Below are 18,757 nucleotides of genomic sequence, written 5' to 3' on the forward strand. Positions count from 1 at the left end.
GGATTCATCATCGCAGGCAGGGTTCTGCATTTTCGAAACAAAGAAAAGAAAATGAATTATCGGCAGAATCGCTTCATTTCGAGCAATATCATTTTCGTGTAAGTCATCGTGTTTCTTGTTCTGGAGTCACGATGATCATTCTTCTTTTCAAGCATGACTGGACTATCGCTTGTCTCCTTCGCCAAGTGCTTCAGTTCATTTCATTTGAAGCAAAGACTTGTTTCAATTGACGCAATGAATGACTCGAAAACTGCTTCCTTCGTTTTTCCACTTTCACTTCAATTCGGGGCTCATTTGACATGTCACGACCTGACGACGCAGGCATCAAAATATAGTATCCGGATAGTATCCGCACAATATCGGTTGCCGATGGCATCCGGATTATTTATAGTAATAATATATTATTTTATATAAAACGAAAATTTAACTAGCGAGGCCATTCTGGACTCCAAGTTGGCGACCATCGGAGTCAGAGAAAATCTCAAATACCCTACAATAGGGCATTTTCGGAACGGGGATGCTGCGTAGACGCTGAAAATCGATACTCGACGCCATTTTGGAATTCAAGATAGTGGTCATTGATGATATGTAGTGTTAAATACCGTAAGATATAGGTATTTTCGGAACGGCAACAACGCGTAGATGCCAAAAATCGAAATCCGACGCCGGCATTAGGATTCAGAAAGTGTCAAATATCCATTGTGGAATCCAAGATGGTGGCCATCAGGGTTCAGGAAGTGTCAAATACCCTACTATATGGGCACAGTAAAACATCGTCGTTAAAACATTACCATCTGTTGAGTACACTGTGGTGGGTACTACGCTGAACAGATGGCGGTAGTGTATGAACGTAAAACGCAAGGGAAGTGACTATGTACACCAAAGGTGGCGGTACTACCAACTACGATACTTATAAATTGTCCGTTAAATGCTTATTCGATAAACAACTTGTGAGTGTCTGTTTGTCTGTGATATGGGTATTTTCGGAACGGGGACGACGCGTAAATGCTGAAAATCGATATTCGATGCCATTGTAGGCTTTTGACACCTCTTCTGAAATCGGAAGCCACCATCTTGAATTTCAAGATGGCGTTGGACATCGATTTCTGGCTTCTAGATGTCAGTCCGATTCCAGAAAACCCACATTGATCGGTATTTGACAGTATTTCACAGTTTTTCTGAACCAAAGTCGCCATCTTGAATTTAAAGACGGCGTGACATCAATTTTCGGCATCTACGTCTCATCCCCATTCTGAAAATAAACATATTTTAGGGTATTTGACACTTTTCCACAAATCGGATGCCACCATCTTGGATCACAAAATGGCGTCGGATATGGATTACCGTCTTCTAAACGTTACTCTGATAAAAAAAAAAACGTTTGTATGAGTATTTGAGAGAATTTACAACTTTTTTACAAAATAGCGTTGGATATTGATTTCCAATCTTCAGACGTCACCCTGATTCCAAAAATACCCATAATGATGGGACGGCATCAGCATTTCCCATTTTTCTGAAATAGGAAGCCACCATATTGGACTTCAAAATCGTGTCGGATATCGATTTCCTGTCTCTAGACGCCAGCCCGATTCCAAAAATACCTTTATTGATAAGTATTTGACAATATTTCCCACTTGTTCTGAAATCGGAAGCCGCCATCTTGGATTTCGAAATGACGTCGTATATCAATTTTCGATCTGTAGACTTCATGCTGATTACAAAAATACCAATATTGATTTTTTTTTTGGCTGTTTTACCACTTTTTCATAAATCGGAAGCCGCCATCTTCGGTTTCAAAATGGCGTCGGATATCGATTTTTATCCTCATCCCAATTCCAAAAATGCCTTATTGATAAGTATTTGACAGCATTTCCCACGTTTTCTTAAACTGGAAGCCGCTATCTTGGATTTCAAAATGCCATCGCATATCAATTTTCGATCTCTAGACGTCAACCCGATTCACACAAAAATACCCATATTGATAGGCAAACAAACCACCGGACAATGATAAATTTGACATCCTCGTGCTCAGATCTATGCGTATACGCTTAAATGAACCGATTGAACAATCAACAAAAGTAATAAAAACTGCGCTAATTTGAATCGAACAGCTTCGCTTCAATGCAAAAGGGAGTTCATTTGACAATGAAAGAAGAAATGAACACGAGTCAAGCCAAAACAAACAGCATGAAAACTAATCGAAAGTGGTTATGTTGATGTTGACGGGGATCTGGTCGAAGAGAAGACAGAATGACTTTCAATTGATGGTTGGCAGCTTCATCGTCACTTGACGTTTTTCGATTGAAAGTGACTATGTGGGACTCTGATCGCAGGAGACCGCATGAACGGAGGATGCGATATACCGAGCTGCGGTCCAATGCAAGAAAATGCAGAACGGAAAATGTGGAGTGTGTTAGTGAGTGAAATGAATCATGTCGAAACAAATAGAAGAAAACGTTGCCGACTGGACTCGAATCACGAACGTTGAGATTTTCAGATCTCTGCTCCACTGCTTCGGAATATGGATAGTAGACTGATGCAAAATTTGAAATTTTTGCTCCACAGTGCTCAAACGGTTCCAAATTGGGCCCTGATTAGCCTCCCAAAATTTGAACTCATTCAGTGAGAAACTGACTTGGCACAAACCATTTGAAGTTTAGATGGAAATTACAATGGAGAAACCAAATTTCGGTTCATATCGATCGATTGTTGAAGACCACTTTTCGATCAAATGTAAGGAACAAAAATTATTAATGATTCATGTCACTGATGTCTTATGATTATGTTCAATCAACTGTTCAGCAGGCAACATGGGTGTTTATGGCGCGTAGAATAGAGGACAAAAATCATGACTACTATGTCACACTGCAGAATACAGTGTTGCACACAATAAAGTTGCTTAATCTTGCCATAAGATTGTCAATCTCTTAAACAATTAATAACTATTTAATTTGACGTTTGGCTGAAAAACGATTTTCTGCAAAGTTGTAGCTGATAAAAATTCCCATAAGAATAACTATAGAATTTGTTAACAGTACAATATGTAAAAAGGCTAGAAGACAATGAACAAAAAGTTTTGTTTTCCCATAGTAATTTCCATATAAACTTCAAACTGCCAAGTCAGTTTCTTATCAAATGAGTTTAAACTTTCGGAGGCTAATCAGGACCCGATTTGAAACCGTTTGAACACTGTGGAGCGAAAATTTCAAATTTTGCATCAGTCTAATGGATAGGCTAGAAGCGAACAAGAAGCGCTCATTTCCTCTCATACTCGATTTCGTATACTTTTGACGTACACACTTAGAAATACCTAATCTTACACGTGACGGAATCCATCTTTGACATAAAGAATGAGACGTAAACAAACATGTCATGTAAAATTAAGTGCTCCGAGAGTGAAAAGTTCGAAAGTACGTTTGAATTTCGTATGTATTATGACTCATTTTTATGTCAAAATGGACGCTTTTATATGTCAGTCTCAGAGCACCTAAATTTACATCAATTTTTCTAAGCGTGTAGGACTACGTCTGATTTCTTTGTGAAAACCAAAAATGGAACATGTAACAAAATTATGAAAGATTTTGAACGTTAATAGCTCAGCTGCCGCTGGACTAATTTCAATAATTTTATCACCAATGGATCAAAAATATTTCTATGCATCTGTTAAATCAAAGACTTTATCATTTACTTATTTTTTCAAAATGTCAATTGTTGCGATGATAATTAAAATTATCACCGATAGCCTGCGAAAATCGATTGCCCTAACACAGATTTCAAAGTTGAATTCCATCCGGTCTCAAACGGCGTTTATTCAATCACCGCGTGGTGTGTAAATGGTGGTGGTGTTCTCCAGTACACAACGAAAGGCTACCTGCGAGTAGGAAGCAGCAAGCACAGTGCTCAAAAGGTTTCAAATCAAGTCCTGATTACCCTCCCAAAATTTAAACTCATTTGGTAAGAAACTGACTTGGCACAATTTATTCGAAGTTTGTATGGAAATTAGCATGGGAAAATCAAACTTTTTGTTCAATGTCTTCTACCTATTTTCCATATTGCTTTTTCGAAAATTTCTAAAACTATTCTTTCGGGAAATTTTATAAGCTACAACTTTGCCGAATATTGTTTTTCAGTCAAATGTCAAATTAAATTGTTATTAATTGTTTAAGAGATTAATAATCTTATGGCATGATCAAGCAGCTGTTCTGTGAGCAACACTGTATTCTGCAGTGTGACATAGTAGCCATGATATTTGTGCTCTATTCTTCGCACCAGAAACACCAATGTTGCCTGCTGAACAGTTGAATGAGCATAATCATAAGACATCAATGGCTTCAATCATTAATAACTTTTGTTCCTTACATTTGTGGTGTGGTTAGTGGTTTTCAACAAAGTTGTAGCTGAGAAAATTTGCTACAATCACTGTTATCATTTTTAAAAGCATAGTGATGTGGTGAATTGTTAGATAGATATGAACAAAAATATAAGTTTCCCCACAGTAATTCCCATATAAACTTGAAATGGTTTGTGCCAAGTCAGTTTTTTACTAAAGTAGTTCAAATTTTGGGAGGCTAAGCAGGACCCAATTTGGAACCGTTTAAGCACTGTGGAGCGAAAATTTCAAATTTTTCATCAGTCTAATGAGCATCCATAGAAGGAGCAAAAGGCCGCAATGCTATTGATCGGAATCAGTAGCTTTTCGTGAGTCGCTGTGGGCCATCTATGTCAAGCGCGTTATAGTAAAGAGTATAAACAGAGAGAACCCCGCTCAAATTCCTATTCCTGGTGCAGTTAACAAATAAGATTTATTATATAAGACCACGTAGTCCTACGTCACCATTGCGTACAACCCCATAGGGCTGTCACTTGTAATTTTTCTACTGAACGGGAATTGGAGAGAATCGCGGCAAGTGCGTGCGTCGTTCTACAATTTTATAAATAAATTGATTGATAGTACAGTCGGAAGCGTAAGCAGCACACGAAATAAAAAAGATTAAAATTCATGACATCGTCTGCATGGTTAACTTATACCATTCGCTGTGGCGGATGATAGGAAATGCAACTAACATTCAAAGTCATGCATTTTTGGTTTGCGTGTACTACCATAATATATTAAGTTCATCAGAAACTTGCCAATTCATAATTTTATCTGTCAAAAGGCCACCGCAGATCGTAAGATCGAGAACCTTTTGTCGAATTACATTATTCTGGAAAGTACTTCTGATTTGCCCTGCAAGTTTTGTTTCACTTCCAACGGACGAATCCTGCAACTTCTCCTGGAAGTTTATTCTGGTTTCCCCCAGAAGTGCTTCTGGCTTCCTCATGTAGTTTCTACTGAACTCATTCGGGAGATTTTTTGACTTGTGGGAGACTTGCTCTGACAGTTTTATTTTGACTGACACCGGATTATTCTTATGATTTCGCCTGGAAACTCCTTCCGAATTCGCTCAGAAGTCCTGCTAACTTGCCTCGAAAGTGTCTGCCTGCGACTCTTAAAATAATTAATTTCAGTGACACACTTCACCCTTCAGCACCCCAAACCAAGATGTGGGAATGGCCTAATCAATCGGAAACTTAGCATGTACACAAATTTGAATTGTAAATCTGTGAAATTACAGCTGATCTTTGCAATAACGGATTGACAACTACAGGCGATCAATCATATTTGAAGTGTGAAGTCACAAAAGATTGTTCACTGTGTATAATGTTCCATCAACTCGGGCTCAACTGCAGCTTGATACGATTCTACATACTGTTGAAGTGCAAGCTTGTTTGCATTTTAATTTCGCTACAAATCACCATCATTCCAATCAAAAATAATCTCGCTAGTTATATGCAAAATTGTACAATATTTTCTACTAGGAAACGTGAACCATAAAAAAACATCGCCATTGCACTGAAGCAACTTCAACTTTTGTTTCGTGATTCCCGGTTGCATCTGGTTGGCTTCTTTACTTTAAAGAAAAAGAAAAGAAAAAAAACTCGAAGCGATAACAAAATGTTATGACGGTTCCATTGAACGGTTTATAGGTCTTGTTCTGATAGTGACTGCCGAACGTGATGTCCGAAGCGTAGCAAAAGAACATTGCAAATTGAAAACAAGTTATCACATTTTCCTACATCTCTATTCATCCGCGTATGTACGGATTATCATTTGTTGAATAATATATGAGGTGTCTCTTGGGAAAACATGCTACACCGCCAAATGCACCAATTACATCAGCTGTACAAGTTTCTTACGTGAACTGTAATGAAATCAATAATTTCGATCAAAACTTTCTCAATTTTAGGTCTGAAATTAACTAAATTTATTAGTTTTGCTAATAGGGGAATTTACGTATTCTCGTCAATCTAAGCAGCGTCTGCACTTCTACTAGCATTTTCTCAGCGTCACGCACATATATGATGTGTCTGTTTGTTTACATTCATCTGCTGCTTGCTTCTCTATCCATTCCAATCGACAGAATTTTTCAAAACGTTTTGAAAGCGTTTTTACAACGCTCCAAACTTCTCAGGTGAGTGTGACTATTGTCGGCAGTCTCTTTTTCTTCGGCAACCTTCCCATTAGAACTGCGTGTTAACCAGCTGTTCTATTATCGGCAACTCGAAATCAACCTCATTTTGTAGTGCGCATGCTTTATTTGAAGAAAAATGTAGCATTACTGGATTGCTCGATCGTTCAAATATAATCAGATTGAAGCTGAAAGGCTAAACAATCGTTTGGACACATTCAGGGAAGTGCGTTGATGGGAAAACATAGTGAAATTAACGTTTAAATTTTGGTTGCCGAAAACAGTCAATGGGTGCCGAAGCCAACATTTACCCTATTAGATTTATGAAATTCATTGAGTGTAATGTAAACTGTTCTCACAGTCTGATAACAAACGCAAATATTAATGTAAGCTCTAAGCTTCACCGGAATAATTTAATCACACTCGCATATTTACCTCTTTATTTATAGTTCACCTCTTGACCAGATTTCGACATTCATTCATTCCACAACAGTCCTCACTATGGATGGCAAATGTAATTGAACCCCTCCTTCTCGTTGTCGTCGTACGGCGCACTGCGATTGTTGCTCGATGACAATTCACTTGAGTAAGCTGTGTATTTCACTCACAAGCTGACATTCAACCTCATTTCAACGCAAACAATAATTTTCTCGTATTCTTCGAGTTCGCTTGTATTTATCTTTCTCAATGTTGACACCGACCTTAAAACCTTTTTTTTTCCTTCTTGGCTTATGCTCTTTGCTTCCTTCAACACACGCCCATTCACATGGTTTATGCTACTCTTCTTAACTTTTTTGTTTGGCCCCCACTGATTGTGTATATTTTTCAGCTTTTTTCTCCGCTTGCAATTCCTTTCACTCTTTTGCGATTCATGGGTTTTTTATCTCTTCGCACTTCAATTATTCCACTTTGCTTCTTTTCTGCTATTTTTCTTCACTCGTTCTTCAAGAAATCCATGATTTAAATAGACACAAATTTAAACACTTGCTTCCGCGATAAACTGCTTCACCACAACCCAAAACCAGCTAGGCCGGACCACCGGACTTCACCTCAATCAATAACATCATGAAAATCATCACCAACAACGGTAAGGAAAAACTTGGTCCCCAACAAACGCGACACACTGCAAGTACGTTACGATAGCGACCGCTACGCCGACTGTGAAACAATTCCAGCCAGCATCAGCTCGCAACTCGTGCAAGCTTATTAGAAATCAATACTCAAACATGTGCAGCCCATTGCTTTCGCAGTCACTCACTACTCACTCGAACCCAGGCACCCATCTCGTCATCGGAGCGCCTAATCTTTGTGAGAATAGTGCTGTTGCTGTATAGGTGTGTCACGCGCAGCAAGTTGTCTGAAAACATTCGCTTCCTCGTTCCGTGTAACATAAATTTTATAACAATTCGTACTATGCGAACAAAACCCCACCGTCAACAATGGATTCACTAGTTTTATTTTCACAATCCAAACACCTTTTCTCTCAACACTCACTATTGATGTCACATGTATTCATAAACACACCGTGCACCGTCATCCGTGCATTAACCTTTTTCTGTTTATTTTGCCTCTGTTGTTATTATTTTGCTTTTCACACCACTTTCATCAGAGTGCTGACATTTGCACCTTACCCGCCTCCATCGTTCTCACTCTCTCACCCCTTAAAAAAAACGGCGCTAACTTGTGTGGAGCTACCTGGTGCGCAATCTCAGCTCTCACTACCACTACCAATTTTGCAATCACCGTGACACATTGTGAAAACAAAATAGAGAAAACAAAAATGCACTCACATGAATACCAACGCACCAAACAATAGTATTGTTTGTGAATCTTTCAGTGCATGATATAATCAAAGTAAACACACTTTTTTCATTACACGTTGACACATTCCATTGCCTACTTTGGATGACTTCGTTTCCTAACAACAACCACAAAACAAGTGCCAGCCCTTTCTCAAGCCTTTGAAATCGTATAAATTCTACTTATTCGATTCAAGTGGGACAACGAATGAAAAAAAATAACTAGACAATATTGGTACGAGCGCCCTAATGGTGACCCAAAATGTCCGGTTTTTCAGTTTTAGTGTGACGCGAACGTAACGAAAATCGAACTGAATCTCCTGCCTAGCTTGCTGAACGATCGCACTCGACTGACTGAAGCCCTGGTGGTGAGCAATTTTGTGATGTTGAGGCTGTCTGTCTGTAGCTTGAAGCTCTGTGTAGCAGGCAGGGGCCTGACTCATCGCATCGCATAAAACGCAGTGGCAGAGCGAGTCGAGCGAGAGGGAGAGTAAACAACACCCAGTAAAAACAAAATCCAAGCCTGCTAAGCTGTAAATACCTATACCGCATTTCGTCACTCCTTTGCTACATACGACGGAGAAAATGAATGAAAATTGAACCGCAGAGAGAGAGAAAACGCGAGCACGGGAAGATCGATCGCGGGAGAGCCACATGAGCAGCAATGTTTACAATTTGCCGCAACCCCACACGTATTCGCGTATGTGTGTGTTTGTGTGCATGGTGCGAAGTGCTGCCAGTAGTCGACAGCGAATGATGCACGTGATGAGCTTTCCCGGAAGAGCTTTTGGAAGCTTTATCAACAGTATGGTTACTAGCAGTATAACCCGTTTATTGCCATGGTCGTTATTTAGTGGGCACACTCTTTTGGAATCTTTTAAATATGATTGAAGTTTTGAGCAGTTTTCAAATTGCAGCGGTGTCTAATTTTTTAATTACTCGATTAATAACTTACGATTATTTTAATTTGAAATATTCACTATGCTGTCTTTTTTTCACCAATGAGAGTGCAGAACATGATTGAAACGAGAGAGAGAAGGATAAGTAATTTCCATTAAATTCCACTACCTTATTTGCTTATCCTTGATCTTTAGTGTCTTGTACTAATACTCGACTAGTCGACAGTCGAGTATTAGTACAAGACACTGAAAAAGTCTGCACATTGTAGACGAAATACGCGTATCTGTCACAGGTACAGGTATTCCACTAAGACGCCCACATTCATCAGAATTCATGATTGAAAGAATGGGTGATGTTCCTCTGAAGATGTGAATGCTTAGAAGAGGTGACAATACGGGGGCTTAGAGAAGAGGTGACAATACGGGGGCGAAAATGAACCACTTTTCTGTCAAACGTGAACCAGCTCCTGATTGGACGATTTCATGTGCGTAAGATAGAGATAGAGATAGATAAAGATAGAGATATAAATAAAAGAGGATGAAGCCAATTGTCACCTCTTCCTCTTAGATCCTTACTTGGCATGATAAAGGGTGTATTCGATAAAAATGGCACACCGAAAATGTTCTGTAACTTTTGAAAAAGGAGGAGTAAAACACCTCAACAATTGAGTAGATCTTATTCATAGTGTATGTCGTGACTGGACCGAGGTTTCCAGCCTCGGTCACAGGTCCACGAATCTGCCGCTCAGCTGGTGGTACGATATAGTAACCGGACCGAGGTTTCCAGCCTCAGTCACGGTTCCACGAATTTGCTGCTCCCTCTGTTGGTCCGCTAGTGCCGCTATCCCTTCTGCTGGTGGTCCTTTGCTGGTCGTCCGCTCTCTCCACAGTCTGTCATAAGAATGTCGTCAACGAGCCTCATATTTATACCTCTAGCTGTATCAAAATTTCCGAACCAATCAGATTCCGTTAACATACGGTCTATCATGCTTCACACTCACTCGATTCTACTCATTTCTATTCCACACTAACTCTATCTACTACATTCTTCCCCTTTCTTACTCTCCTTAATTGAGGATCGGGGGCAATTTATCAACCCTCTCGGGGCATTTTATCAACCCTCTCGAAGGAATTTCTTCTACCCTGTCGGAAGAATGTCTTCTACCCTCTCGGAGAAATTTCTTCTACCTTTTTGGAGGAATTTCTTCTACCTTCTCGGAGGAATTCCTTCTACTTTCTCGGACGAAAGTCTATAACCCTCTCGGAAAAATTTCTTCTACCTTTTCGAAGGAATGTCTTCTAACTTCTCGGAGGAAAGTCTTCTAACTTCTTGGAGGAAAGTCTTCTACCTTCTTGGAGGAGTTTCTTCTAACTTCTCGGAGGAAAGTCTTCTACCTTCTCGGAGGAATTTCTTCTACCTGCTCGGAGGAATTTCTTGTACCTTCTCGGAGGAATTTCTTCTACCTTTTTGGAGGAATTTCTTCTACCTTCTCGGAGGAATTTCTTCTACCTTCTCGGAGGAATTTCTTCAACCTTTTTGGAGGAATTTCTTCTACCTTCTCGGAGGAATTTCTTCTACCTTCTAGCAGGAATTTCTTCTACCTTCTCGGAGGAATTTCTTTTACCTTCTCGGAGGAATATCTTCTAACTTCTCGGAGGAATTTCTTCTATCTTTTTGGAGGAATTTCTTCTACCTTCTCGGAGGAATTTCCTCTACCTTCTCGGAGGAATTTCTTCTACCTTTTAGCAGGAATGTTTTCTACCTTCTCGGAGGAATTTCTTCTACCTTTTGGGAGGAATTTCTTCTACCTTCTCGGAAGAATTTCTTCTACCTTCTAGCAGGAATTTCTTCTACCTTCTCGGAGGAATTTCTTTTACCTTCTCGGAGGAATATCTTCTAACTTCTCGGAGGAATTTCTTCTACCTTCTCGGAGGAATTTCTTCAACCTTTTTGGAGGAATTTCTTCTACCTTTTCGGAGGAATTTCTTCTACCTTCTCGGAGAAATTTCTTCTACCTTCTCGGAGGAATATCTTCTAACATCTCGGAGGAATTTCTTCTACCTTCTCGGAGGAATTTCTTCAACCTTTTTGGAGGAATTTCTTCTACCTTCTCGGAGGAATTTCTTCTACCTTCTCGGAGAAATTTTTTCTACCTTCTCGGAGGAATTTCTTCTACCTTCTAGCAGGAATTTCTTCTACCTTCTTGGAGGAATTTCTTTTACCTTCTCGGAGGAATATCTTCTAACTTCTCGGAGGAATTTCTTCTACCTTTTTGGAGGAATTTCTTCTACCTTCTCGGAGGAATTTCTTCTACCTTCTCGGAGGAATTTCTTCTACCTTTTTCGAGGAATTTCTTCTACCTTCTCGGAGGAATTTCTTCTACCTTCTCGGAGAAATTTCTTCTACTTTCTAGCAGGAATGTTTTCTACCTTCACGGAGGAATTTCTTTTACCTTCTCGGAGGAATATCTTCTAACATCTCGAAGGAATTTCTTGTACCTTCTCGGAGGAATTTCTTCTACCTTTTTGGAGGAATTTCTTCTACCTTCTCGGAGGAATTTCTTCTACCTTCTCGGAGGAATTTCGTTTACCTTTTTGGAGGAATTTCTTCTACCTTCTTGGAGGAATTTCTTTTACCTTCTCGGAGGAATATCTTCTAACTTCTCGGAGGAATTTCTTCTACCTTTTTGGAGGAATTTCTTCAACCTTTTTGGAGGAATTTCTTCTACCTTCTCGGAGGAATTTCTTCTACCTTCTCGGAGAAATTTCTTCTACCTTTTCGGAGGAATTTCTTCTACCTCCTCGGAGGAATTTTTCTACCTTGTCGGAGGAATATCTTCTAACTTCTCGGAGAAATTTCTTCTACCTTCTCAGAGGAATTTCTTCTACCTTTTTGGAAGAATTTCTTCTACCTTCTCAGAGGAATTTCTTCTACCTTTTTGGAGGAATTTCTTCTACCTTCTCGGAGGAATTTCTTCTACCTTATCGCAGGAATGTTTTCTACCTTCTCGGAGGAATTTCTTCTACCTTCTCGGAGAAATGTCTTCTACCTTCTCGGAGGAATTTATTCTACCTTCTCGGAGGAATTTCTTCTACCTTTTCGGAGGAATTTCTTCTACCTTCTCGGAGGAATTTCTTCTACCTTATCGCAGGAATGTTTTCTACCTTCTCGGAGGAATTTTTTCTACCTTCTCGGAGGAATATCTTCTAACTTCTCGGAGGAATTTCTTCTACCATTTTGGGGGGAATTTCTTCTACCTTCTCGGAGGAATTTCTTCTACCTTCTCGGAGGAAAGTCTTCTACCTTTTCGGAGGAATTTCTTCTACCTTCTCGGAGAAATGTCTTCTACCTTCTCGGAGGAATTTATTCTACCTTCTCGGAGGAATTTCTTCTACCTTTTCGGAGGAATTTCTTCTACCTTCTCGGAGGAATTTCTTCTACCTTATCGCAGGAATGTTTTCTACCTTCTCGGAGGAATTTTTTCTACCTTCTCGGAGGAATATCTTCTAACTTCTCGGAGGAATTTCTTCTACCATTTTGGGGGGAATTTCTTCTACCTTTTCGGAGAAATTTCTTTTACCTTCTCGGAGAAATATCTTCTACCTTCTCGCAGGAATGTTTTCTACCTTCTCGGAGGAATTTCTTCTACCTTCTCGGAGGAATGTTTTCTACCTTCTCGGAGGAATTTCTTCTACCTTCTCGGAGGAATTTCTTCTACCTTTTTGGAGGAATTTCTTCTACTCTCTCGGAAGAATTTCTTCTACCTTCTCGGAGGAATGTCTTCTTACTTCTCGGAGGAAAGTCTTCTACCTTCTCGGAGGAATTTCTTCACCCTTTTCGGAGGAATGTCTTCTACTTTCTCGGAGGAATGTCTTCTACCTTCTTGGAGTAATTTCTTCTGCTTTCTCGGAGAAATTTCTTCTACCCTCTCGGAGGAATTTCTTCTACCTTGTCGGAGGAATGTTTTCTACCCTCTAGGAAGAATTTTTTCTACCCTCTCGGGGGAATTTCTTCTACCTTCTCGGAGGAATGTCTTCTACTTTCTCGGAGGAATGTCTATTACCCTCTCGGAGGAATTTCTTCTACCTTTTTGGAGGAATTTCTTCTACTCTCTCGGAGGAATTTCTTCTACCTTCTCGGAGGAATGTCTTCTTACTTCTCGGAGGAAAGTCTTCTACCTTCTCGGAGGAATTTCTTCACCCTTTTCGGAGGAATGTCTTCTACTTTCTCGGAGGAATGTCTATTACCCTCTCGGAGGAAAGTCATCTACCTTCTCGGATGAATTACTCCTACCTTCTCGGAGGAATTTCTTCTACCTTCTCGGAGGAATTTCTTCTACCTTTCCGGAAGAATGTCTTCTAACTTCTCGGAGGAAAGTCTTCTACCTTTTCGGAAGAATTTCTTCTACCCTCTCGGAGGAATTGCGGCCCTAAATCTGTAAAGTTTTGGCAATTATTATGAAGTTAATCAAACGGACCTTAAATTCTCAAAATTTTCCTGAAGTTTCCACAATTTTTGGAATGTTTGTGGAACTGCCATGAAATTATCAGAACTATCCCGAAGCTCTCTGCCTTTTGAACTCACATGAAGTTGTTTGAAGGTTACAAAACAAATCAAAAAAAATAGAACTAAACTGAAGTTCTCGGAATCTACCCATAAAGATATTTGTTCTTCCCCAAAGTTCTGAACTTTTGTGTGGTTGTCGGAACTTTTTTAAAGTTTGTGGACGTTCTCTGAACGCATCGGATACTCCCTTAAGTTTTTGGAACATCACTGAAGTATTTAAAGATCTCGAAACTTTCCTGATTTTATCAGGAGTTCTCAGGATTTATCAAAACTTCAATAAAATCTCCTATAATTTCCCTGAAATTCATGGAACTGTCGTCCAACAAACATACTCGAAAACAAAACGTATGAAACTGACCTACGAATCCTTATTAATTCACATGCCAACATAGTTTTAAAGGTTGGAATTGTGTTTTCTAATGAAATTTAGCATACTAGAGTCAATATGCATTTTTTTTAAATCGGTAGAATTCGTTTCAAGCATTTGTTTTCATCACCAGGGGCGGAGCCATATTTCTCCACTCAAGAACGCCAAGTGAAAATTCATAACAAAGAGCAGAAGCTACTACAACCCATCAACCTCCCAAATTTACTAAAAACAACAATCAAGAACATCAGCGCACACGTCTGTCGTTCCACAGTTTGAGGAAAATAATGCCGAAACGTTTAGTAGGCAAACAACCCTTATTCATGAAATCAAACTGGATAAACAACAACAGAACCATGCATGCATGTACCGACCTATGGAGCAAGAAAAACAGACAACAAGTCCTTGAAGTCAATTATAACCAACAGCACAGCAAAAGCCGACAATCACTACTCTGTTGGCTGATGTTCGACAAACATGGGTGGGTGTAGGACTTGTTATGGCAACGAACACTGATTTGTTTGATAGTCAATGCGATCGATGGAACCGCCTGCTGGGCCGGGAGGAGCGGAAAAATGCAGCTCATCCTTTTAGAGGATCTATCCTCTGAGGCTCGGGCGGAAGCCGTTTGTGCATCATCTACAAATTTCTGCTACTCTGCCCATAAAAGCATAACTGTCCCAGCTCCGCTTGATTTCCTATTCATATGGGACAGTTATGCTTTTGTGGGCAGTACTGTGTGCATGTATATTTACCTACCGAACATCAAGTGGCTCGAATGTGAGCGGGGATAAAGTTGCTTCTCCTTGATTGGCGTCATTGAAGCGAATGGTAATCGAATATGAGTGAGGGAAGAAGGCTAAATTTTATCCACTTGAGATGGTACTTTAAGCACCTAAGGCTCTGTTCGAGGGAGGATTCGATAGTGACCGTGAGATGAAGTACCATGCGTTTCCACTGAAATTTGTTTTTCAGAGGAAGCTTAACGATGTTTTAAAAATGTACCTACAGTCTAAATCACGGTGAATTGAAATCCCGAACTGAACCGAAAAGTAATCACACATGATGGTGCATAGCTGCACCGCAACCATCATCACCAGTAGGGATAAATGGGAAAACCGTAATGACAATGGCTTCTGCAATAATAGCATCGCAAATGACACAAATAGGAAGACGACAAACACGCCGAAGAAGAATCATAATTATGGCAACGCCAGCAACGAACGACGATGCTGATGACAGTGTGTTGATATGACGGGATGTGGAAATGTGATGGGATCTTTTATCACTACCTTAGAGAGGGAATGGGAGGTTCAGGTACATGTAAGCTGGAAACTGGGACTCACTTTCCCTCGCAGTCTCCCGCCAATGTAAGTCCCAGTTGGTACCACACTCCCGTCTTTCTACGAAAGTTAAGGACATGTAGCACTCACTGGATCATGGGAACCAACAACCATTACCACATCCTGGATCCAGACCGAGGCCGGAGAGTAGATTACAATTGGATTCTTTGTCTTTGTCTTCGTCGTCGTCGCGTGCACAATGAGGTGGGGATATGACTTTCGCCTTCTTCCTTCTTGACGCGCGGTTACTTTAATTCATCAGAAGAACGAGCGCCCCGGCAAAGCGTGAAACAATGGAGAGAAGTAATTATGGTATATAATAGAATGGAAGCGATGTTCTGGATTATGTGCAATTGTTGGCGATAGCATCAGCTGCAAAGTGCCTCCTATTATGCTGGCCAAAACTATGCTGGGCCAGATGCTACCCCACTGCGATGTGGAGATAGGAAAACTGAGATTAGTATTTTCGGTAACGTAAAGATTATTGATCGCAATATTACCTGCAATTTTCCACCTTGTTCGACTCTTATTCCTCCTCGATCTTTGTTTGGACCCTACCCGAGGTAATCCTGCTTGGATATCGATTTGGAAAAATCCCCTTCGATCCTTCGGATTCTTATAGTAATCTACTTGGAGGTCGAGTTGGAGAAACGTTTTGCTACCACCATGGCGCCAAAAGAAAAGGACAATTTCTTGATCCCCCTTCTGATGAAATTTATTTGAGACATCAATTTGATATGCTCACGGATTACAAGAAAGATACATCGTAGTGAAATCGTATCGACTTAAGCAAGCCATTAGAATCAAATGGTAGTGTTGGTTAGTGATTTTTTTTCGAATGAGGTACGCTAGATCTTGTCATTCAAAGAAACTTTACTGAAGACAGCAAACTTGTATCTAGTCGTACTGTCAAGTTAAAGCAAGCCATAAGATGTCAAATTCCAATAGGTCTTATTCATCAGAACAACTTTGTCCAAGACCACTACCACTACCTTCTATCTAGTCGAGGTCACAAGTTAAAGCAATAAGAAGTTAACAAGTATACTAGTATGATGCACACCACTCAATAAGTCTCTTTCACTTGAACAACTTTTCCAAAGTCAGAAACCTTCTATCTAGTCAATATGTCAAGTTAAGCAAATATTTTGATAATAAATGGCATATTAGTGCCACCTGGAGGACAAATTCTGAACTCAACTGTTCACCTTCCAATAGGCCTTATCCGTCTGAACAGCTTCGATGAAGGCCGCAACCCAGTGATAATGTCATGGTAAATTTGGAACTAGGTTACTCATTTAGATTTACCCTTTGCGCCCTCGTAGGTAATAAATATAAATAATGTTTATTTTCAATAACTGGTTACCCTGGATGGTCACCAGTTCGAACCACCACGGTATCACTGAATATTTTACTTAAAATCGTAGAAAATGAGGTTACCCACTGAGTGAGTAAGATTTTCCTCAAAAATCATCTCGAATCGAGTCGGCCGATAAAAGTAAGACAGTACCTGAATCGAATTTAACTCTAAATTTCAAGTGAGCTAAACGGCGCTGCAATTTTAGCTATTCAATCAAAACGGTATTCAAGAAGTTTTTCAGGAAAATCGAGGGATCCATTACTCAATCACTGAGTAACACATTTTTTTTTGCAATTTTGAGACAAATTTTACTCAATTTTGAGATACTCTGATTGACCGTGTATACTCAAAAACTTAAGAGAAATACTTTTTTTCAATTTATACAAGCAGATTTTTGAGGAAATTCGAGGAAAATTTTGCTCACTCATTCAGTGAGTTAACCAACTTTCTATTATTTTGAGAGAAATCCTACTCAATTTTGAGTTAGTTTCATCGGTCGTGTACGTGTACGTGTCAAAACTTTTTGACTGAAACAAAATATACAGGGAAGGTCTCTTATAACCTCGCAATCAGCTCGTCTCTCTCTGTTCTCTCGATAGTCATAGCAAGCAAGCACGTGATTGGTTGATTGCGGCCAATAAGTTTGATCAATTTTCAATAGTTTCCTAACGAAGAATTACTATAATCTTTATACCAAACAAATAGTTTGTGCATCGTCGATTATTTGTGCCACTACCCTACCCACTGTGCGAATATAGAAAACAATATACAATACAATAAAACAGTGTCTTGTAAGCCTCCGCCATGGCAGGACGGCGAAGCAATCGGCGCGTTTTACTTCTATCCGTCTCAGTAATTATCACAACACTCAACACAACGTAGGGATCGCATCCGTACGCGATCACAAATATCACATGAAATATGAATCAAATGGTGTAAAAATAACTGAAATCCATCAATAAATGGCCAAGTTATAAGCGTGTAAAACCTGACTCTATTTCGTTACACAATTTTTTGATTTGCATCCCAAATTTTCAGTAAACCTTGGGACAGTTCCATGAAAATCAGAAAAATTGCGGGAACTCCAGAAAAGTTCCAAGAAATTTAGGACAGTTCCATTAATTTCAGTCCAAAGAACTCCAGGGAAGTAAACTTTAAAAAAATCTCAGAAACTTCATGAAAAATCCATGAAATTCACGGAAGTCCAGAGAACTTCACGGAAGTTTCGAGATCTTTATAGCAGGTCCATTAATTTCAGAGCAATTTCAGGAACATGATCAGGAGAATAGCGAGGGAAGTTCCATTAATATCTTTAGGGTAGTCCCATTAACTTCACGGAAATTGTAGGAACTTTGAAGAGGTTCTAAGGAATGAACAGAAGTGCCGAGAATTTTAGGTAAGTTCCAAAAACTTTTGGTACATTCTGGGAAGTTCAGAGAAGCTTCACGAACTTCAAGGCGGTTTCATTAGCTTTAGGAAAACTGCAAAAACTTTTCAGCAATCCTTGGGGCAGTTCCAAGAATACCATAAAAAAATTCCGACAACTTTAGGACAGTTCCATTAATTTCAGGAAAATAGTGGAAATCTTCAAAATATTCCAAAAATTTAAGGATAGTCCAAAGAACTCCAGGGAATTTTAGTAAACTTAAACAAAAATTCGGATACTTCATAGAAGATCCATGAAATTCACGGAAGTTCAGAGAACTTCAGGGTAGTTTGGAGATCTTTGCGGCAGGTCCATTATTATCAGGGTAATTCCAGGAACATGATCTGCAGAATAGCGAGAACTTCAGTGCGATTCCAGGAACATCAGAAAAGATTAGAGATCTTTACGGTAGTCCCGTTGACTTCACTTCAACTATAGGACTTTGGAGAAGTTCTAAGGAATGAAAGAAAATACCGAGAACTTTCGGGAA

General features: G+C 39.6%; 1 protein-coding gene across 1 annotated transcript in view; it reads right to left on the reverse strand.

Annotated features, from left to right (window-relative positions):
* Positions 1-8,669, reverse strand: part of LOC135704618 (uncharacterized) — a 238,954-nt gene extending 230,285 nt beyond the window's left edge. Inside the window, exon 1 of the mRNA XM_065226082.1 lies at positions 6,945-8,669. The gene's annotated coding sequence lies outside the window, so the exon portion shown is untranslated. The remainder of the gene's footprint in view (positions 1-6,944) is intronic.
* Between the last annotated feature and the right edge of the window lie 10,088 nt (positions 8,670-18,757).

The sequence above is a fragment of the Ochlerotatus camptorhynchus genome, unplaced genomic scaffold (genome assembly GCF_037179485.1).
Source record: "Ochlerotatus camptorhynchus isolate MF236.1 unplaced genomic scaffold, CSIRO-AGI_Acam_v1.1 ptg000244l, whole genome shotgun sequence".
Lineage (NCBI taxonomy): Eukaryota > Metazoa > Arthropoda > Insecta > Diptera > Culicidae > Ochlerotatus > Ochlerotatus camptorhynchus.